Genomic DNA, 7,014 nt, shown 5'->3' on the forward strand with positions numbered 1-7,014 from the left:
CACGTCCGGACTTTCTACGTCAACGTAGGCAAGTAACACATCCCGTTTGGGTATTAAGCTCCGCGCGTTGGTGTATAGGACAGAAATGTCCTTCTTGACTTCAGTGCTTCGAGGCACAGTAGTCCGGTGTCTGCGTGTGTTTTCTGTTGGGGGCGTTAGTGTATGATGGGCGGGCTCTACTGGTTGGTTGTTTACGATACTTTGGTGCCCCTCCCGCGCTCGGAGTTTTTTGAGTACAAAAGTACTTCCTCGTTCAGCAGCCTACCAAGCCGTGCTGAGCCAATCGCATTGAGGTGAAGACCGTCGGGACGGAAAAGGTCGGGGTTGTCAAAGAAATGATCCCACACATTTGCGAACGAAACTTCCTCGTCCTGACAGAGGTGCTTCAGTCTGTTGTTGATGTTTGACGCTTTTCTGTGGAAGCCTGTGAAGGCGCTGATTCTCGGAAGAATCCCGGAAACAATGATGTGGCGTGACTTCTCCTTGTAGCGGCGGATTACTCGTCGGTAGTCGGCTAAAATTTCTTCCGTGCGCGTTGTTTGAACGTTGTTCGTGCCAGCGTGCAAAACAAAGAGTGTGTCCTGTTCCGTGCGGTCTAAGACGAGGTCTGCCGCTTCTTCTATATCTTGTAGTTTTGCACCAGGAATACAGTAGCGTCTCCTGTTCTTGATACTCCGTCCACAGAACTCAGTCAATTGTTCTCTAACAATGCTGTCACCCACCAGTTTTATGTTAACCTTTTTGTTAACCCTTGATCCGTTGAAGTGTGATCCGTCTTCACAGGAGACGGCTGGGAGGATTGTCTTCCGTCTACGCCTGTACGCTAGCGAGGAGAAGGAGGAGGAGGAGGAGGAGGAGGAGGAGGAGGGGGAGGAGGAGGAGGAGGAGGAGGAGGAGGAGGAGGAGGAGGAGGAGGAGGAGGAGGAGGAGGAGGGGGAGGAGGAGGAGGAGGAGGAGGAGGAGGAGGAGGATGAGGAGGAGGAGGAGGAGGAGGAGGGGAAGGAGGAGGAAGAGGAGGAGGAGGGAGGAGGGAGGAGGTGGAGGAGGAGGGGGAGGAGGAGGAAGAGGAGGAGGAATATGAGGAGGAGGAGGAGGAGGAGGAGGGAGGTGAAGAGAATGAAGAAGAAGATGGAGAAGAAGCAGAAGAAGAAGATGATGATGATGATAGCGATGATGATGATGATGATGATGATGATGATGATGATGAGGAGGAGGAGGAGGAAGTGTAGGAGGAGGACGAGGGGGACGGGGAGATGGACGTGCGGGCAGCGTAGGTGGAAGAAGAAGAAGAAGAAGAAGAAGAGGAAGAAGAAGAGAAAGAAGAAGAAGAAGAAAAAGAAGAAGAAGAAGAAGAAGAAGAGAGGGAGGGAAAGCAAGAAGGCTGGGTGAGGGGAGGAGGGAGGGGTGGGGTCTAACTTTCAGAGAGCGCGCGCGCCTTGAGCGGAACAGAAGTGGTAGGGGTGGAGGAAGAGGTGGAAGAGACGAAGAGAGAGTGACTAAGAGACGAAGGAGAAGAAGAAGAAGAAGAAGCGGCGGTGGCGGGCAGCGGCGTGTTTAGGTGCATGAGAGCAAGACACTTCGACAAGCCCTGCTCTAAATCTGAAATCCAAATCTCCATGAGACAGTGTCTGTATGACTCCGCACCCTTGTCATAATATTGTTGAGCAAGTTGCCCCTCGCACCGGGAGCATTTGCGTAGTGGTGGGGAAGGCATACCGTTATCTTTAGTTTATTTATTACTTTTTGACTTGAGTCAGCGAGAATGAGTGGCGAAGGGTCAGGTGGAAACCATTAACCGCGTCGGCTCGTCCAGGTGTTCAGATTAAGGCTAATCTCCAGGGAATATTCGCGGCCGGGTCGGGAGGAGTCGGAGTATTTATGGCCCTGAAGGAAAACGTGGCGCTAAATACTAGGAAAAGCCTAGGAAAAGTCAAGGAGTCTAGGGCAAGCACTATAAGGTATGTAAGGGCAAGCTAGTGCAGTGATTATATCAGTAGACTTAGCGTTCGTTGGGTTGTAGGGTAGCAGTGGTCGAGGTGCCCCGGCCGTTCCACGCGGTGTCCTGGTTTCCTTTATGTGTGTCTCCGCGGCACTACACTACTCTACACTACACTAGCACAACGAGGTAGCACAGTACACGACGACGTAATCAGCGCGATGTTGTAATAGCACAACGATGTTAACACAACAATGGGCAAGACTGTTAACGGTAGGTCTCCATATAATGCAGGGAAGCAGTGTGTTGTGGAGGCGGCTGGCTGAGCAGCAGCGAGTGTCGATGACCTGACCTCAAGGAAGGCTGGGTCACGAGGAGAATGCCGACGAGGAGGAGGAGGAGGAGGATATGGAAGTGAGGAAAGAGAGTGAAGAGATGGAAAACGATAAGAGGGATGGGGAGAAGCGAATAACGAGAGGGAAATGGGTTTAGGGATTATATCAAGGGAGGAGCAGAGTGGAGGACGCGAGGAAGAGGTAAGCTTGCCACACGCACAAGGAAAAAATGGAAAAGTGAACCAGCAATATTTTCATCCATGCTTTCATATACCAAACATAACTACACATACCAACTTTTTCGTGTCAATCATAACATATACATACGACAATAATGATATACTTTTGAACGGATATTTTTTATACTTGTATATAACATAAACGTGCACCAATATTTGTACGAAGAGACATATATACCAATACAGAAAACAATAGCCCTGTAGATCTTTGAATGAGTAAAAGGTAAGAAAAGTGGATGGTAGATAACTTAATATGTATGTGTCTCTCTCTCTCTCTCTCTCTCTCTCTCTCTCTCTCTCTCTCTCTCTCTCTCTCTCTCTCTCTATCTATCTAACTATCTATCTAGAGAGAGAGAGAGAGAGAGAGAGAGAGAGAGAGAGAGAGAGAGAGAGAATATCATCATTAAGATAAACTCATCATTTATTATCATTTATCATTCAGCGTATCTCCATACGTATTAATTATGCATCTCCTATCTCCTTATGACTACGAGAATACTCCGGCACTAACATGGATTTTAGGACTGTGCGGCGAAAGAAGGAGCGCATCAAGTCACCACTGTAACCTAACCTAACCTCATCACTTTGCATCTCCTTCCATCTACCACGCACGAGCATACCCTTACACAACGTATACTTTTGGGTGAGTGCAACCTAAGGGAGATCGGATCAAAACACCATCGAAGCCAAACTAATCACTATCACTCAACGTCTCCCTCTACCTGCCTTTTTAACGTGGCTGAAGGTAAGGCTCATCTTCGTGTGCGCCTCAGTTCAGCTCCCCATCTGCCTCCCGCACCACAAGTATTAGAATAAGCCAATACAAACATCCTCCTATCCAGACACCACGTTATCACACGGCAACGCAGGTCCTCTAAGTCCACACAGCACACACTCGTATGGGCAGCAGATGAACACTAGCGGCTGGAGTAGGTAGGAAGACACCTACCGAACGGGCGCAAGCCACTCCCGGTGAGGTATATATGGGAGGTGAGAAGGGAGCTGAAGCCCTCCAAAGACCCTTCCCATGTCCTCACTAACCGTTTCCCTATTGTCTCACCAACACCGGAGAATAGTTCAGTATGCTCTCTAAAGACAGATCCTCTCTTTATCCACACCACACTACATTCACACAACATATACACCTTTTCCCAAAATTAAAATTTCAAAATGGCGCACATTCACCAAGCCTCGGAGTCCCCGACTGGGGGGGGACCACAAATTCCCCCAGGGAGGACTCCCCTTCTGGCTGCCGACCCGAGAGGTGTCTTGATAACTCCTCGAACCTCTTTCTTATCAATTTCTGCAACATTCGCGGTCTTCGCTCTAATTTTCATTCTGTGGAACATCATCTCTCCTCCTCTAAACCTCACCTTCTCTTCCTTACAGAAACACAGGTTTCTGAGGCTACTGACAGCAATCTCTACTCTGTTCCCTCTTACTATCTCTATCCTAAATTTCATTCCAAAGCTGGATGTTGCGCCTACGTGCGCAACGACATCACTTGCTCTCGTGCCCACGACCTTGACTCTTCTGAATTTTCCACCATCTGGTTAAGACTTCTGTCATTCTATTACTAAATACATCTGTGCTGTTTATCTCTCACCTAACTCTACCAACTATGTAAAATTCTTTGACTATTTGAATTCTAAAGTGGAGCACATCTTGACCCACTCTCCCTTCGCTGAAATCTCCATCTTAGGAGATTTCAATGTTCACCACCAGCTTTGGCTTTCATCCTCTTTCACTGACCATCCTGGTGAACAAGCCTACAACTTTGCTATCCTCAACGACCTAGAGCAGTTGGTCCAGCACCCTACACGTATTCCCGACCGTCTTGGAGATCGGCCCAACATTCTAGACCTCTTCCTTACCTCAAACCCTTCTGCTTATTCTGTCAAACTGTTCTCTCCGTTGGGCTCCTCCGATCACAATCTTATTTCTGCATCCTGTCCTATCGCTCCTGTACACCCTCTGGACCCACCGAAGAGGCGATGCTTCTGGCATTTTGCTTCAGCTCGGTGGGACGACCTGAGGATGTACTTTTCCGATTTCTGTGGAATGATTATTGCTTCCAGGATAGAGACCCCTCTGTGTGTGCTCAGCGCATCACAGAGGTGATTGTCTCTGGAAAAGAGGCATACATTCCTCGTTCTTTCTCTACTCCTCACGGAAAAATAGCCTTGGTTTAATCACGCTTGTTCTCGTGCTGTCAATGATAGAGAGGTAGCTCACAAAAGGTACCAGAGCCTTCAAACTAATGCTAATTATGAACTTTACATTTCTGCCCGAAATCGTGCCAAATCTATTATCCGACTAACCATAAATTCTTTCATTAATAGAAATTGACAAATCCTTGCTGTCTCTAACTCTTCCCGTGACTTCTGGCATCTAGCCAAATTCTTCTCCTCCAACTTCACTTCTTCATCTTCCTCCTCTCCTCAGTCCTTACTGAATCACTTCCGTCTGATCTATCTCTAAGGCTGAACTCTTCTCTCAAACGTTTTCTAACAACTCCACTCTGGACGATTCTGGGCATATTCCTCCTACTCATCCCCCCTCTGACTCCTTTATGCCTGTTATAAAGATTCTTCAAAATTATGTTTTCTATGCCCTCTCTGGCCTCAATCCTCAGAAGGCTTATGGACCTGATGGAGTGCCTCCTATTGTCCTTAAAAACTGTGCCTCCGTGCTGTCACCCTGCCTGGTCAAACTCTTTCGCCTCTGCCTGTCAACATCTACCTTTCCTTCTTGCTGGAAGTATGCCTTCATACAGCCTGTACCTAAGAAGGGTGACCGCTCCAATCCCTCAAACTACCGTCCTATTGCTTTACTTTCTTGTCTATCTAAAGCTTTTGAATCAATCCTTAACCGGAAGATTCAAAAGCACCTTTCCACTTCTGACCTTCTATCTGATCGCCAGTATGGGTTCCGCAAGCCTTCTTAACTGACTCTTGGTCATCCTCTCTTAGCCGTTTCGGTGAAACTTTTGCTATTGCGCTGGACATATCAAAAGCTTTTGATAGGGTCTGGCACAAATCTTTGCTTTCTAAACTACCCTCCTACGGTTTCTATCCTTCTCTCTGTACCTTTATTTCCAGTTTCCTCTCTGACCGTTCTATTTTTGCCGTGGTAGACGGTCACTGTTCTTCCCCTAAATCTATTAACAGTGGTGTCCCACAGGGTTCTGTCCTATCTCCCACTCTTTTTCTGTTGTTCATTGATGATCTTCTTTCCAAAACGAACTGTCCTATCCATTCCTACGCCGATGATTCCACTCTGCATTATTCAACTTCTTTTAATAGAAGACCCACCCTTCAGTAACGACTCAAGGCTGGAGGCTGCAGAACGCTTAGCCTCAGACCTTACTATTATTTCCGATTGGGGCAAGAAGAACCTGGTGTCCTTCAACGCCTCAAAAACACAGTTTCTCCACCTATCCACTCGACACAATCTTCCAAACAACTATCCCCTATTCCTTGACAACACCCAGCTATCACCTTCCTCAACACTAAACATTCTTGGTCTATCCTTAACTCAAAATCTCAACTGGAAACTTCATATCTCATCTCTTACTAAATCAGCTTCCTCGAGGCTGGGCGTTCTGTACCGTCTCCGCCAGTTCTTCTCCCCTGCACAGTTGCTGTCCATATACAGGGGCCTTGTCCGCCCTCGTATGGAGTATGCATCTCATGTGTAGGGGGTCTCCACTCACACAGCTCTTCTGGACAGAGTGGAGGCTAAGGCTCTTCGTCTCATCAGCTCTCATCCTCATACTGATAGTCTTCTACCTCTTAAATTCCGCCGCAATGTTGCCTCTCTTTCTATCTTCTATCGATATTTCCACGCTGACTGCTCTTCTGAACTTGCTAACTGCATGCCTCCCCCCTTCCCGCGGCCACGCTGCACTCGACTTTCTACTCATGCTCATCCCTATACTGTCCAAACCCCTTATGCAAGAGTTAACCAGCATCTTCACTCTTTCATCCCTCACGCTGGTAAACTCTGGAACACTCTTCCTTCATCTGTATTTCCTCCTGCCTACGACTTAAACTCTTTCAAGAGGAGGGTATCAGGACACCTCTCCTCCCGAAACTGACCTATCTTTCGGCCACCTCTTTGGATTCTTTTTAGGAGCAGTGAGTAGCGGGCTTTTTTTTAATTAATGTTTGTTTTTTGTGTGCCTTTGAACTGTCTCCTTTGCTGTAAAAAAAAAAAAAAAAAAAAAAAACAAAGGTCCTCATGTGTGTGTGCGTGTGTGTGTGTGTGTGTGTGTGTGTGTGTGTGTGTGTGTGTGTGTGTTATCAATGGCACCTCCGCAGCCTAGTTCCGCCCCATCCTCGCCCAGCCAGCACCAATAAGGGGACCGTACACAGCGACAAAGCGTTAGCCGGGCATGCAAATGAGAGGCGGCTGAGGGGCGGACGAGGGAAGGCAAATCATGGCGGCCCAGCGAGAGAGGGAGACTGATGATACTTTAATTGAAAGACTGCCGCTGGGTGAT

This window comes from Eriocheir sinensis, chromosome 45 (assembly GCF_024679095.1).
Source record: "Eriocheir sinensis breed Jianghai 21 chromosome 45, ASM2467909v1, whole genome shotgun sequence".
NCBI lineage: Eukaryota > Metazoa > Arthropoda > Malacostraca > Decapoda > Varunidae > Eriocheir > Eriocheir sinensis.